The sequence below is a fragment of the Cupressus sempervirens genome, chromosome 9, assembly GCF_028749045.1.
Source record: "Cupressus sempervirens isolate cs-2001-9-10 chromosome 9, ASM2874904v1, whole genome shotgun sequence".
Classification (NCBI taxonomy): domain Eukaryota; kingdom Viridiplantae; phylum Streptophyta; class Pinopsida; order Cupressales; family Cupressaceae; genus Cupressus; species Cupressus sempervirens.
Window position 1 is genome coordinate 523,227,184 of NC_143126.1, and position 17,335 is coordinate 523,244,518.

Below are 17,335 nucleotides of genomic sequence, written 5' to 3' on the forward strand. Positions count from 1 at the left end.
AACGATACTTTATTGGAAGAGTGTCTCTCGCAAGCGCCTAAAGGCCTTAGAGCTATATTAACTGAAGCTTAAATCCCATTAAAAGCCCTCCACCCTAAAGGTCCTTGTAAAGGTTTGTTTTTTCCAAACAAACCACTCGGCCGACTTGGATTTAAGGCCTGGTCTCTGAGCACAATCAAGAAGGAATGAAATCATGTGCTTAAGCTGACCAGCTTAATATTTTAAAAGGGAGTATAGCAGAAGAGGTTTGGGTGAGCCTGTCCTAATGGAAAGATGGGCACCTTAAGTGATCTTTTGAGTAATAGACAAGTTATACCAACAATCACATTTCTGCTAAAACAGTGTGCCTTACAGAAGGACTTGGACATAATCTATTTATATGCACACAAAGCCTACTGCTTTCTACAGAAAGAACATCCATGGTCAAATATTGAAGAGTCAGAACTACATAGCACATAATGTAATTTCAATCACTTATGATTTCAGTTGAGGTTTTCCAACAGTCTGAGAATTGTATGCAGTTATACTTTTACTTCCCATGGTGGCCATCCACCAGTCCTCTCTCCTGCTCAAGGGCTTTAATGATCATACCAACCAAATCTATGGCCCAAATTTTAAATTCACCAATAGCAATGACAAGTTTTCCCCATCTTATTGATAAACTGCTTTAAGAGTCCTTGCATAAGTGAATTTGTAGAATGAGTAATAAGACAGATGATTTTCAACCCTAATGTGCTCTTTACCCTCTCATACAATCCCAAATTTTCTACAAAGACTAGGTGTTGCTAACAATCAGTCATTCTTCAGATTTCTAGATCCCCACTGGTCAATAGCAACAAAAAATGCTTGGAAAGCAGTAAGATGTAAGTGATAGATCTCTGCATATAAGGGCTAGGAAACCTACCAAGCTCCAAAAGGTGCTTTTAAGTTTCAAAGAAAACCAACATACTGAGATAAGAAGAAACATCAAAGTAATTGTTTTTAGAGCAATGCCCAACAATAAATGCAACAGAAATTCATAAAACTAACAGCTGAAGGAGACCATAAACTTCAACCATGGATAGAAAAGTAACACATAATAGGCAGCCACGAAATAATTGAGGAAAGAGGAGAGTCCAAAATGAAGTAGTAATGCACATCCAATAGAGTTGACGAAGGCAAACTAGCAGGATCCCCAAATAGAAAAGCATATATAGGAAAAGCCATCAACAGATGACCTGGAGAATCAAACCAACAAGGAGATCAAACAGAGTTACTGCTTTAAGACAGCATAATCAATGTAACAAACAGGAATTAGTGTGTAAGGGCGGAACCACTGAATAAACAAAGAATGTGATACCATGAGATAGTTGGCTAGGCAAAGATTATAAACTAGAATTTCCTCATCTCTAGACAGACTAAATTGCAAATGACAAAGGAAAGAAATGCTGCATTTTAAATCAAATATAACAAACCAATAAAAGAAGAGCCCACAGCAAAGCGCAATCCTAATATACAAAGCATTGTCTTTTAAATGTTCACAATAAAAACCACTATCTTGTCATCCAATAAACCATTGCATGTGTCTCGTGCGAGTTGGCAATAAATGAGGGACAAACTATTAGATTCTTTTATTTCTCTCGATTCTCTTTCACCTAACAGGCTAACACTGTGTTTGGCCTGCAAGATGAAAGCTTAACATTTGAAGGTATCTTGTAAATAAAAAATATCTTGGTTCTATCCATAAGGTAGAACCTTCGAAACAACTAAAAAACATTTCAGTTGAATAAGTTACAAAATTTGTAACGCAATTTTTCTTTTAATGAAAATTGGGAAAGGCTTATGTTTCCTATAACAGGGAACTGCCTCCAAAATAACAATTTTAGAAGTTTGGGAGATTAGAAATTGGTAGGTAGCTATGTGGGTATCTAAATAATTTGTAAATATTCATAATGCATTGACTTAATAGAATTTAAAAAATTAGGAAAAGGAGAAACCTTTTGAACATAACATTTACAGATCAAATTTTATGTAAAAAAACATAATAATCAGAGCTAGAAGAGCATAAAGTACAGAATGGAACTTTTGATATAATAGTTGAAGAATTTATGAACATTGCTTTATAAAAAATATTTCCCAAAACATCAACATATTCAATATTGTAAGAAAATCGGAAACCATTAGGGTTCCACCATATTTTCCTGTTTCTAACTTCTTGACAGATATTAAGTGGGCAAACCCAGTCACACTCAAACAAAGGTTTCCAAGTCAGTAACATCTTAACCGTATGTAAACAGTAAAACAGTAACACAAGAAATGGCCAAGAAATACTTTCCCAGCAATTTCGTATGGAATTTTTTTTCTGAATATTCCTAATCATACCATACACATCTGGCCATACAGTATATACCTGTTTGAACACACATTTTAGAGACTTTGCTTTAATGAAACAAGCCAAAAAACTTGAAATAACAAATACCTTATTATTTACAAACATCCTTGTAAGAATTCTACATCCTAAAAGACCTGTTCAACAAGAAATCAAGGAAACTAGACTGTGACAAGAATTTTAAAAATGTGAGGCTCGATTAGATTTTTGTATTTCCAAAAGGTGACGACAAAACAGATTACACTCAGAGAAATAAATTCCATCATTAATGAAAGCGGTTAGGAAAGCACTCACATTCCTCCCTATTTGAATTGTTTCATACCACAAGTAGTGTACTTTTGGGGCTATTCATTAACAAGGCAAGAGATAAAAAAACATTCTTTGTAAATCTGTTGTATTAAAAAGACTGCTTTTAATTTTAGTGAGAAAGAAGTTTTCTGGAAAAAATGCCTATTTAATATGTAACCAGACAGTGACAAGAATTTTAAAAATGTGAGGCTTGATTAGATTTTTGTATTTCCAAAAGGTGACGACAAAATAGATTACACTTAGAGAAATAAATTCCATCATGAATGAAAGCAGTTAGGAAAGCACTCACATTCCTCCCTATTTGAATTGTTTCATACCACAAGTAGTGTACTTTTGGGGCTATTCATTAACAAGGCAAGAGATAAAAAAACATTCTTTGTAAATCTGTTGTATTAAAAAGACTGCTTTTAATTTTAGTGAGAAAGAACTTTTCTGGAAAAAATGCCCATTTAGTATGTTGGTCAAAGGGAACAGGTGACTGTAGTTATATGAATGGAAAAAAGCATCAGACATTCCTACAATCTTGGTTTAGTATGGACGGACAGACATTTACATTCCCATCAATTATAGGTGGCTTTCCCGCAACAAATTAAATGAACTTACATATAAAGAAATTTATTTTTAGGGGTTCCAATTGTAGAGGCAACAAAAGAAAATTGGGAGACTGTTGACAAGCAGACATCTGCAGTCATTCCAAGAAAAAACAATTAAAATTTGCAGATTTGTGAAGAATCATCCATGAATAAGAGCATTTTTTCAACCAAGGATTGGCTTGCTGACCAATGAAATTGCGATTGACCATCAATTGTGAGAGCATTAGGGCCAAAAGTAAACAGTAAACTTTAATGTCCCCCAAATTTCGCCCTAGGTCACAACTATTGTCATAACAAGTAGGGTTTAAAAATACCTTTCAATTTGATTAACACCTTCCAAGCAAGGTAAGAATCATTTATAATCATAATTCATTAATAGATTTCTAAAGATTCCTTTATTTAAAAATACGCATATATTGGAAATGTAGATCAAATCACTAGATTTTCTTAAATCATTTTTAAGATGACTCGACCCTAGAAGAGATAAGATGGGGTTGACATGATAGGGAACCCTAGAGACCCTGTTACCCTAGGCTCAAAAGCAACCACCATCCCTCTTTGCTTCATGTGGCCAAAGTCATCCATATGAGAGGAGGTACCTTGTGAGGTCTCCTAATCTTGCCACTTCTTACTTCCAATGATTGAACATCCTTATGCATTTGTTTTGCATGATATATGATGCCCAGAAAGTCCATGCGTCCCTCTTATCATATTGAGATATTGAAGAAGGGATTTCTAAGCCCTAATTTTTTCAATGTAAAATTTCTGCTAATATATATTGCAGTGGTGTATTACCTTCATTCAAATATAAATCAATCGTCTATGTCAACAATTGTTGCTTCAAGGTTTAACTTAAAGTACAGCTTTTTGAGATTGTGTGTGTTGACCCCTTTATATCGTATTGGGCTTACTTTGGTTTCAATAATTTGATTTGTCACTCACTAATCTCAATCAATGACTTTCTATGTAAAAGTTCAGACAATTAAACCTTTTATACACTGTATGGTGTACTAGAGAGGGGTGCCATGGCACATACCAATCATAACCTGTATCTTCCCAGGAAAAAGTTCTGACTTGACACTTTTTCTATACTATTAAAAAGTTGACCGTTAGCATCAAGCATGATGACAGATTATTGTTGAACTTGATGGCAGTCAAATATATGGTCATTTCTATGCGCCAATACTATAAGTACTCATAAAACACTAATGGAATAAAATAGCTGAAACAAATTGAACATGAGGTGAAGCGTATTTAAGACACAAGGCATATACACTAGCAAGGCACATACACACATGATTGATGTGAGGCAAGCCCATAAATATACAGAGTGCTATTAATTAATATGCAAAACACACATTAGCATGAAGAACACCTAAAGTATGAATTATGCATGTGATTACCCATACACCATCAATTATCCACATAAGACATGAAGTGATAGGTGAATACACCATAGTTCCAAGAATCACGGCAATTCATGCGATTCACGTGATTTGGCGGTTCGATTCAAGCCAAACGATTTTTTGTGAATCGGTGAATCGAATCAGCAATAAACGGTTTATGAAATAAGTTGCTCACTAAATTCCAAGGGTATTTTAAATTTGTCGATTTGTGGGTGATTCAATTCTAATTCATGGCCAATTCACAATTCAATTCGGCCTTGCCGATTCCGATCCGATTCCAATTCTTGTTACTTTGGAATACACTTAAGGCATGAAGCATACATGTAGTGTATTAGTACAAGTTCACTTCACAAAGCATACATGTGAACACCCACACACACAGAGCATGAAGTGAAGCAAGCATATGAATACATGCAAGTGCACAAAGCTTGAAGCATATATGTAACTCATAAAGCATGGAGCACACACATGAACTCAATTGAGTCATGGAGTATACACATGAACTCATTTATGTCATGAAGCAAACACTCTATTACATGCAACATATAATCATGAAGTATATATATGAATTCGCTTAAGTCATAGCACCTATAAGTAGGAGTTTTCTTAAATCACCAAGCATACATGTGAACACCCATGACATGCAAAGCATGAAGTGTACACATGAGTTCACTCATGTCATGAAGCAAACACATGAATACACCCAATGCATAAAGCATGAACCATACATATGAAGCATACATGTAACACATAAAGCATTGAGCACACACATGAATTCACTTAAGTCATGGAGCATACGCGTGAATACACAGCACGTAAAGCATGGCATATAATAAAGCATACACATGAATACACGCAGCATACAAAGCATCAAGTATACATATGAATTCACCTAAGTCATGAAGCATACACACAAATACATGCAACACACAGAACATTAAGTATACATTTGAGTCCATGTATGAATCATACCCAAAAATACACAATATATATATATGAATCATACCCAGAAATACACTATATATATATATATATATATATATATATATGAATCATACCCAGAAGTACACTATATATATATATATGTATATATATATATATATATGTATATATATATATATATATGTATATATATATATATATATGTATATATATATATATATATATGTATATATATATATATATATGTATATATATATATATATATATATGAATCATACCCAGAAGTACACTATATATATATATATATATATATATATATATATATATGAATCATACCCAGAAGTACACTATATATATATATATATATATATATATATATATATATATATATGAATCATACCCAGAAGTACACTATATATATATATATATATATATAGTGTACTTCTGGGTATGATTCATATATATATATATATATATATATATATATATACATGCAAGGCCTGAATCATACACAAGAATACATGAGCATGTATGAATAGTAATACATGTAAGTCATGAATTGTCATTATGGCATGAGGCCATATAAAGTTATAAACGCACCCAATGCATTGAAGTATACAAGTCAGGCATATAGCAATAAAAAAATGTCAAGAAGCAATACACGTATATACACACTAGACTAGTAAGGCATGAAATTGAATATGAAGCAAAAAATAAATGCAAGTCAGAAATGTAAGGCATGAAGCAATACACAAAGCATATATAAAAAATATCACTTGGAGTAAACAGGAATGAAGTTCATTAGTTGTGTAGCAACACAAGGTAAACATATGAAGACTAGGCATAGAAAATACACTTATAATAAGCATTGCTTATATTTAAGTTTTTAACATAAAATAGTTCAAGGCATATACATATAGAAACACAATGTGGCCTGCTTGATTATATTCTTGATTTACTTAAGAGAAGGGCTGAGTAGTTAACCCTAGTTAGAATATTAAGGTAGCTTTTTCATGTAGGATGGGAAAATTAAGCTCTAATACCACTTCTAATGTCCCCCAAATTATGAGTACCCAAATTTTGCCCTGGTCAAATTTTTATCAGAACAAGTAGAGTTTAGGCATACCTCTCACTTCGATTGAGACCCTGAATCATTTATAATCATAATTCATAAAAATATTTCTTTAGTTAGAAATAAGCATATATTTGAAATAAAGATCATAACACTAGATTACTTAAAACATTTTTGCAATGATTCAACCACAGAAGAGATAAGATGGGGCGACTTGATAGGGTGCCCTAGAGACCATCTACCCCTAGGCCCAAGAGTGGATATACCATCCCTCTTGCCTCATGTGGTCCATGCCACCCATCTGAGGGTGGTTACCTTGTGAGCTGCCCTATCAACATTCTCCTCAATCTTGCCACTTCATACTTCAAATTATTGAATGCTTCTATGTGTCTGTTTGCCATGAGTACTCTCAACAAGATGCCCGAATGTCCATGCTTCCTAAGCCCAAAAGCAATCTCCTTTGTTCAACTTTGACCCCGTGGGACTTCCCAGTCCTATACCGTGAGGTGGTGTGCTTAGAAGGTGACCCCATCCCTGATTCCTTGCTTCAATCCCTCATTTCATGTACCATGGCTGGTTACAGCCCTCAGAGTATATAACATACATTACATACATCTCCTATATTAGAACATTCCTGAATCGACAATATATCTATGATACTGTGACAGATAACTATGAAATGCATAATAAATCAGAGGCATGCAGATGTAAACAGAATTATCTATTATTTACAGAAGTCCATAAATTATCTATTATTTACAGAAATCCATACCACAATATGTAATTAACACTATATGTCCACAATATATAGTTAGTGTTGTACATATGACTGGTTTTCTCATGACTATTATACATAGTTACACCACCCTGGGGAACAGTAAAACAGGGGGACACGTTTTCAGGATGGGGGAACGGAAGGGCCTTAATTTGGGGACGGGGGATGGGGGGTTGTATATACTATACATATGGTACTTAAATTGCTAGTTATGAAAAGATGTATTTCAATATAAGATATAAAGATGTAAAAAAGTAAAAACTTGAACATTGCATTGAATTAGAACATCAAGCATTAAACATAAATAGTCGAATCAGCAAATAGTCAACACCGGGACATCCCCCTAACCTTGGCGGAGGTGACAGAATCTGGTGGCACCACTGGGGATAGGAGGCAGAGTATCCAAGTCCCCAGTGTGTCCTCATCTCTGAGACATGAGGCATAAAGGAGGGGGGGGGAGGCATCTCTGTGTTACTATGCTATTTTATTTTCTCATTCTATTATCTTCTTGTCTAACATTTGAACAAAATGCAGTAAGAATCCTACATTATGGTATGCATTGTGTGTGTATGAGCATGTAGGTGTAAACAATGATACACAAATATCCTATTGCTAGACTATATACATGTAATCAAACTGCTATATGCCTTGATTTATTACCCATATCCACCTTGACTTTCCTTCCCTCCCCATTCTTCCCATCCTTGACTGCCCTTTTACATCCTTGAGGAGGACATGGAGGAGTTGTCTTATTTCCTTTGGGACCCATCCCTAGGAATATCATGTCACTTATAGATTAATCCCCTTCTTGCAACCTGATGCCTCAATACTCAGATTTATTCAAAAGTAATTATTATTATTAGGGTGTTCAATGTTTATTGTAATGATCATTGGTTTGTTCCTTTATGAAAAGTTGGATCTCCTTATGGTGTCCCAAGGCTCAACAATAGTTATCATAGCTAATTCAAAATTCCTTGCAATCACACCTCTTGCATGTCCTTCACTACACATTTAATATCCTTCCTAAGCCAGAACCCTGCATTGTTAAACTCTAACTGCTGTTAATCTCATCAGTCTAATCTTTGTTTGAAGTATTCTGATCACTTTTATTTAGGAGTCGCTGGCATTTCTTTAAAACCAATCAACATCGTCTAGGTTACCATTTAAGGTCTGTGATTTCTATTATAAATGCTGTGACCGGTACGGTGGAGGCATGATAATGATTGTCAATTGAGGAAAAATTGGGAAGTCTTACATACTGTAAAGCAAATTTCTTGATTGCTAATAAGATGTGTTGATGTTGGGTCTACTGTCATTTCAAGGGCATGACATAACCAAACATGATAAATGCTAACATGAACCAAAGTTTAGACAATGAACAGCTTATTGATAAACATGCAACAAACTCCCCAGAAGAAGTGGACTTTAAAATACTTGAGAAACCAGAGCTAGAGGCTAAAAAAATATGACAAATCATCATTCCATTTTATCATTAGCTTTGACAAAGTTTGCCTTTGTTTCATCAACAACTCATATACAAATCTCCTAGCCCAATTCACATCAATCAAAATTGCATAAATGCATCTGCCTTTGGAAATGATGTTCACTATTCTTCTTCAATGATGCCTTAGAGAGTACCATAGATAGCTTGCATGAAATTGTACTTTACCTCCAGTTATAATTAGTGGTATTTTCTGGTTAGCACAGATAACAGTTTAATGTTGTCTCAGCTAATGATTTCTTCCACAATTTAGGATAGAAAGCTTCCCGAACCCAAGCTACAAGTGAAATATGTAGATAATTAGCCAAATTTGGTCACTTCAATAGCTGTACCCACCATTGAGGATAAATTGCAACATTATTAAAATTTAGATTACTGCCATTATCTTGGACAAGAGATATTAAGAACAGAATTTTTTTACTTAAAGATCACTTTGGATGTCAAAGTTACATGCCTCCACCAAAGAGGCTCCCAGATTGCAGCCTTAATAAAAGTTGTATCACGGTAACTAGAAGAAATCATGGTTGCAGCCGTTAAGAATAATTTAGGCTAAAGCTGTAGTACCAGTTCTCTCAACTGAGTAGACCACCCCATGTTGGTTTGCTTGTTGACCAAGAGATCAAATTGTCTTAGATGGATGTTCTATGCCCTTGGGCTTAGTCATGAGAACATTCTCCTAGCATCCTATTGTGCATGGCCATCAAATCCCTAATATGGTCGGCTATTGGAAAAAGCTATAGTAAGGATCCATATGCTTAGGAATCATAACGATCATTTGTTTGATATTAATTGATTATTTTTTCGAAGTTCAATTGTTATCAAATTTAGTGAAAGAAAACTTTTGTAAATAAATTATATTACTGGAATTGCTATTTTTGCATAAAAATCTGGTGCACCCCAAAAAGAGACATTACATAGGAAAACTTGCTTTTTTTAATTGCAAAACGTCTTTTCTGTCATGAGCAGCAGTGTCTCTCATGACAAAGATGATACAGAAACAATTCCCAACTCTTTAAAAAATTCTACTACTACAAGGAGATGGCTAAAACAGAATTTGAAAACAAGGAAAAAAAGAAATGAATGTAAGCAAATCAAATAACTGAGTCAGCTCACGGTACTCCAAAGTTTAGATCTTGTTGATCAAGCCGAGCTGTGCATGATTGGGTACGCAGTGCCCACACAAATCCTTGACTAAGGTAGGTTAGTAGCATGCTTCTTGTTGTGATCACTAGATGTCAGAGTACTAGCAGTTGGTAGATAGGTTGATCGAAGGTATCCACAACCTAGTTGACTGACTGGTCGATACTCTTCAGGATGCTTAGTGGCAAGACAGAGGTGTCCCAAGCCTAATCCCAGGGTAGGGAGGGCCTTTCTCAGTTGAGATTGTGTGGGGATACTTCAGGGTCCACGGTTGGGAGGTTAAACCTATGGCAATGCTTCTCTTCTCATCCAGATGCCAAGGCTTGCACAACACAAGGGCATAATCTGTATACATATCAGGTACTTTACTTTATGTTTCTGCATTTTCTATTTGATGTGTATTGATCAGTAATATAGTTAAAATACTTATTCCTTCCAATGCTTAGAAATCAATTTTCCGTTTCAATATATTAGGGAATTAGTTAAATCAATTGATCTTTCAATTGAACATGAAATGTAACTGTATGCATGAGATAGGCTTATTAGATGGTAGTTATAACTGCTTTTTCATGTGACTCGAAAAAGAAATGTTATTTTCCTTCAGTGAAATCAATAAAGTTGGGATATGTAGATCTAGGATGTTTCCATTAAATTCATTAAACCCCTTCAAGTGAATATATAAAATAGTATGTTATAACTATCCTTATTTCATGTGAATATGAATGAGTGTATCTTATTTTACTTTTAATTATTTACTTTAGCAATGGGAAAATAGCATGTTACATTTAATTTAACATATTGGTCTTTATTAAATGGTATATGAAGAATTTAAAGAGGGGGGAAATTCTTATCAAATGAAAGGAGAAAAAAAAGTTTAAAAAGCGTTCTTCAAAAAATAGTCAAAAATGTCAATTTTCCACCACTTATTCGGGACGAGGCAATAGAGGCAAGTTTTCAAGACAGGGGGGAAAAGGACCTAAGTTCAACGATGGAAGAAGATGCTTGGGGGAGGTGTTGCACATACCATATACAGTACGTATAACACTTGATATGCTAGTTATAAAAAGATGCAAAAGAATTACATTTCAAATGAAACTTTGGAATATTAGTCAAAATAAAAAAACCGCATATACTAAATACTTAATACTAAAATAAAATTTCAATTTGACAAATGAAATTGTTGAATCAACAAACAAAAGATTTCTAATATATCATAAATTGCAATGAGTGTCACGATATCAAAGTACAAAATGTCAAAATGCAATAAAAGGAGGAATCTAAGCCTCCCCCAAGTCAAACTCCTTATCACTCAAACTACTAGACTCCTTATGATCAAGTTTCGCCAAACAAATACGAACCAGCCCTACATCTCAAGCGATGACATCTTGATCCTCATCAATCTATGATGGTTACACTAGCTTTACATCTCACCATGTTGTTGGACTCTCCTTGTACACTTGTCTTGTGGTCAATGAGACACAAGGCACCATGTACAATAACTAGCTTCTCTACTCTTCTAAGAGTAAAATTTGTTCCTCTCAAAAGAACAGATAAAGTTGTAAGTAAACTAGTTCGTCCTTGTAGTTGAAGAACTAGAAACCTAAGATTGCAGCCAAATAGCTAGTATTGTAGTCTTTGAGTTCTATCCATGATTGTTCTACAACAAATCAAGTCGTCTACTGCTAAAGTTTCTATATTCATCTTTGTTGCACCCAAATAACCCCCAAGAGTAGTAAATTTGTCCACTAAGTACAAATCATGTTAGCAATAATAGGTTTAAACATCTTATCAATGCACCTAAGGAGCATTGCCTTCATCTCATCATCCTAAATCAGTGTAACTCTCACAAACATAGACATGTACCACTTGGATTCAATGCATAAGCAGTCATATGCAACAGAGTGTTTTACTTGTCCCGTTTGCACTAAATGAGGCCAAATCTGCTCATACCAAAATGCTAAAGTGGGATCCTCTCACACAACAACCCTCATTTAATCAAGCATAGAATCGATGCACACATACACCTCTCCAAGGATAGGTGCATCCCCATCCCCATATTTGATGACCTAAAAAATGGAGCAATTATTGAAACTTTTTATTTTGCATCACTCCAAAATACATCACTATTCATTGTCTCCTTCAATCTCTTCCCTTCCGTTGTCTTGGCTTCAACCCACCAATTCCACTCAATAGTTATGTCTCATAAGCATGAGTTGCAATGACCATTACAATGACTCTTACAAATCAATCATCTCTCCAAGACAATGAAATGGGATGCATATCTGATCTCAAATGGTTTCAAAAGTTCCTTCACAAAGCTCAAGAAGAGTGCATGTGAAGTGTGGTGGTTACAGATAAGCATTTGCACATCTCTCACATCACTGACCACTTCTAATCCAGTCAATCTTCCACGTGCCCTTGAGTGTTTTATTCATGGCATGCACACATGGAATCAGCCAAATATATATTTTTAGGCTACCTCACTAAGCTTTCCTACAACTTTGCACATATGTGCTACATATGTCACTACTTAGACCACATTTTGTGGCCCAACCCTGACAATAGGTTCCCTAAGAACCTCAAACTAAAAATCAGCATCTTTCAGATGCCCTAAACAATCAACCACCCCAAGAAAATATGAGCCCTCTTTACATGTAACCATGATGTTGATGAGTGGACAATGGCTAATATCCATCCTCCCATCCATAGCTATGCTACATCTAGACTCCACCCAACATGCCTTCATCTTCTCCATCAAAACATTGATCTTGAAATAGTTCTTATCCAAGATCTTGGTTCTCAATGTATGCTCACTTACGAGCAAATATCATGGTCCTCCCCTTGCCACCATCAACATTATCTCCTTATAACTAGGTTCCATGGGTGTGTGTACACCCCCTAGAATGCATACCCACAAACCCAAGTACCAAGTACTCGGTGGAGAGCATCAAAGTTGAAGAACTGGATTAAGATATGCTTCTAACCATTTAGCGTATATAATTATTACAAACATATTGCAAATATGAAACTGACAATAATACATTACATCTACAAACTTTAGCATTGTTCTTGTTTTGAAAATCCATTGTCATCACTCATATTTTCAGATTTTCTATAAATATTAAATTATATTATAAAATATTGGCATTCCCTCGACCCCTATTTTGAAGAATAGTCGTACCCGTACACATAGTCGTCAAGTATCTTTGTATTTGTGCAACCTTGTCTTATAATAAGGAGAAGCAAAGAAGAACTTGCCAACAACATTAAATATCTCATTCTTGAGCAGGACATTACACATTTCAGGTATGGGGTTACTTTGCATCTTGCATTTTCCCTTGCCCTCTCGTGTTTTTTACCACAACACTACAAGTGGATGAAGGTCCTAACATTGTTCCTGTTCTTTGATGCAATGCACAAGCAGACACATGTGATTGCTTTTGAGACTACTGAAGAGCCTAAACATGCATCCTACACGACAAAGTATTGAATTTGCATTTTCCTTAGGTACACCCCAAAGCTTGTTGAGCTCATTTTTGTAGTGGACATTTTAGGCTCTTCCAAATTTTACATGGATCAACACCTTTTCCCCAAATAAACATTTGTGCATTAACTCTAGTAATGTTGCCAAAATATTCCTTACCACAAATGTTACATCTCCATTGCCTTGTGCCACCACCTATTAGAGTTAAGGTTGTTATTGTTGTTACAAACTATTTGAGAGGATGCTTGGGATCATAAGGACCCCTAGCAAACTCTATTTAAAGTTGGGAGGACTAGTGCACATGCGATGGAACTACTTTGAACTTCTAGATCAGCCCAATGCTCACCTCCTGCAACCTCATGCTCATTTTCATATTTTGATGGACTTCCACCATGAAAATGAATTTCCATCTCATCTTCGCTCATATCATGACCAAGAGAGCTCATTGTCACACTCAATTTCACGAAATGAAAATAAATTCAATACGCAACTTGTTTCAACCTATTTTAGAAAATTATAACTCTAAAATTTATTTTAATTTAAAAATTTAACATACTAAAATAAAATTTATTTATTTTTAATCTTGAGGACAAAATAAAAAATTATTCCATTGTTGCCCTCAAGATTGAACATATACTCTAATGTATAGAATGAAACAACAAAAACAAGTCAAAATAAAAAAATAAAACAAACCCTGTACTTGAAAAATCTCTTCAAGGTGTAGAATCTTCCTCTTCATCTTCTTGCTTCGTGCCACTCCTCTTTCATTTGCACTTACTCCTTTCACTCCTCCAATCACTGTTTTCTCTCATTTTCACTCTTCTCTATTTGCTGTAGCAAACAAAGAAAAATGAAGTTGTGGGCAAAAATGAAGCTTGGAGGGGCTTTTTTAGAGCTTGCGAGGGCCAAGATGGGATGCATCATAAATTAAGACTAGGATGGAAACTTAAAAACAAAACAAAGAATTGCAATTCTTTTAAATCATTTTATCGCCATCTAAGAATAGGAAATGTGCAGACACCCCCAAGATGGTCAATGGATGTCTAGGCATCCCCGGATTTTTATTTGATCATAAATGAATCGATGTCCCAAAGATGTCATTTGGTTTGTTTGTTCCAAAACAATGTGGCGGCGAGGGTGTGAAGGCGAGGGTGTGAAGACAAGGGATATCCCAAGGTCATCTATCTTCAAAACACAAGGATCCTAAGGCAGAAAAGTGTCCCCATGTTTCACTAAAGAAGCATTCTCAAAACAATTGTGGAAAAGCATTCCAAAAAATCAGACAAAAAGCATTACCAAAAAATTGGGGGGGAGCAAAAATGTGTTTTCTCAATAAGGAAGCTAAAAAGCTATTTAAGGAGGACTAGAGCTCTCATTAGACATGTTGAATAGGGGAGACGACCCAATAGCTGCCCACGTTCCAATGACCGCTACGTCTACCGTTATAGATCCCCCCAATTACCGCTCATAAAAAACCCCCAAAAATGATAGCACATATACTAATCGCTGATTACACATGTTCTCATCATTTTTTAACTAACTTGGTTGTTGATTGGTCCATTTGTGCAAAAAGTACTATTCCTTCGGTGAGCGGCTATTGGTGGGTGAACATAACAGGGGCAACGTTTTAAAATGACACTTTTAGACTACCTCGCAATCTACAAGTTCTACAAAGAGCTCCGTAAATGCGAAAAAGCCGAAAGGTTAGCTTTAAGCTCTTCACTTGCCTACAGAGGTTCACCAAAAAAACCGACAAATTTCAACGTACAGATTAGGAGTTCTAGGTGTCTGAAGTTAGTCTACATGGTTACTAGGTCGTCTCCCCTATTGTAATTGCTTACGCTTCTATTCTTGAAGGAGATTGTGCTTCTTGTTGATTTGTGAGGACAGAAACCCTTGCAGGTGAAATCCTCCATATTGTTGAGAGATACAATTTGGAGGTCTAAGAGAGGCTTGCTTCACTATAGGAGTCAAATTGGAGTTCATTGGAAGTTAGCAGTGAATATCACAAATCTGATTTATAGAAACTGTTGTAAGGAATTCGTGGAACTTGGCAAGGGTGTCCATTGTTGGACCCAGCCGTGGCAATTGGTAATGTATTATGCAAGCTAGGGTTTGAAAACCCTTTGCATGTGCTGATTATAATTGCTTCAAACATTTACATTCAATTCAAGTAAATGCATACATTGAATTTGTGCTTATAATGTGATTTAATCAACTAGGCATTCACAGTTTACAATGTTATGTCATTTTCAGATTTTGTATCAGATTTGGGTGATCAAATTTACTCCTGTTTCAGCCTATTATTTAAATAATTTCTTTGCAATATAAATCTGCCCTTCTATTCTGTCTTCTCTCTTCAAGCATTCTCAAAAATTGCATTCAAAAATCAGACCAGAACAAAGCTGTATTAACATCCACACATTAAGTTAATTGAGAATTTGCACTGAATTCTTCAAGAGCTAGAGTAAAATCAAGATGTACAGACTCCCATAAACATTAAAAATCAGCTAGCAAATAGGGTATAGAAATATATAAAATTTTCAAGATTTCTAGTCCAAACATCACAGACCCCATTCCTCAATTTTTTACAACTTTCTAACATCCATGAGTTTTCTATGTAGTCTTTTCAACATTAAATAATTTACTGTACCCGTCATAATACTCAAGTAAGTGACCAAAGAACACTGAACTGGACAACTACTGGTGTTTATCTTAGTTTTGGGGGGTGGGGTATAGACATTTACGGATGAAAAAAAAATCCCTCTCAGAATAGCAAAGGAACTGCTATTAAAGTGATATATAAAATTTAATATTTGCATTTTGAATAATTAAAATTTCCTAAAAATATCATAACAAACCAAAAGAGCTCAAATTTTAAACTGTGAACATTTAAGTATATCTACTAAAATCAAAAACAAAAGCCCATGTACAAACTTCAAAAGCTTACAACATAACTTACCAACATCCGAGAGTCTTCTATATAGCATTTTCAACAGTAAATCCTTTACTGTACCCATCCTAAAACTCAAATAAGTGACCAAAGAACACTGAACTGGACAATAACTGTTATTTCTCTTAGGTTTAGGCAGTGGGGTATAGAGTTTTAAGGATGGACAAAAAGTCACTCCGGGAATAGCAAAGGAAATGTTATTAAGAAATTTTATAAATTTTTATATTTGCATTTCAAATAAATAAAAATTTCTTAAAAACATCTTAAACAAACCAAAAGAAGCTCAGAATTTAAAATCATGAACATTTAAGTATATCTACTATTATCAAAAACATGATCTCATGTACAAACTTCAAAGTGTACAACCCTTGAAGCTTCTCTGCATTTAGGAGAAACAATTAAGAGTCTGGGTAAATGCAAGTCTGAAATAGATTTCGTTATGATGTTGGTGAATTTAACTCGCTTGATATAGGCTTGTCCAGTTTCATAGACAAATTCAAATATAGTTTAAAACCAAAAAAAAAAAGTTGAAGTCAAAAACAGTTAAGCATCTTCACTCCAGAAAACATAGAAATAGGTATTTTCGTGTGGGCAGTATCAGTACTTTAGTTGTATAACATTCACCTACCTGATACCTTCCATCTAAAACAAGGCTCGTAGATTCCTAGCTGGTATTTGAATAAACCTTTGTCGACCACAAATTTGCTTTCCTGTTTCCAGTTTTTATTGGTCTTTTATACCTTGCAACAGTGCCAACCTCTTCTCTACATTCTTGCTTTTGTATGCAACATG

General features: G+C 35.0%; 1 protein-coding gene across 1 annotated transcript in view; it reads right to left on the reverse strand.

Moving 5' to 3' along the window:
* Positions 1–2,051: 2,051 nt before the first annotated feature.
* The window catches only part of LOC149539648 (uncharacterized), a 112,884-nt gene continuing 97,600 nt past the window's right edge, over positions 2,052–17,335 (reverse strand). The window contains exon 6 of the mRNA XM_089799281.1: positions 2,052–2,389. The gene's annotated coding sequence lies outside the window, so the exon portion shown is untranslated. The remainder of the gene's footprint in view (positions 2,390–17,335) is intronic.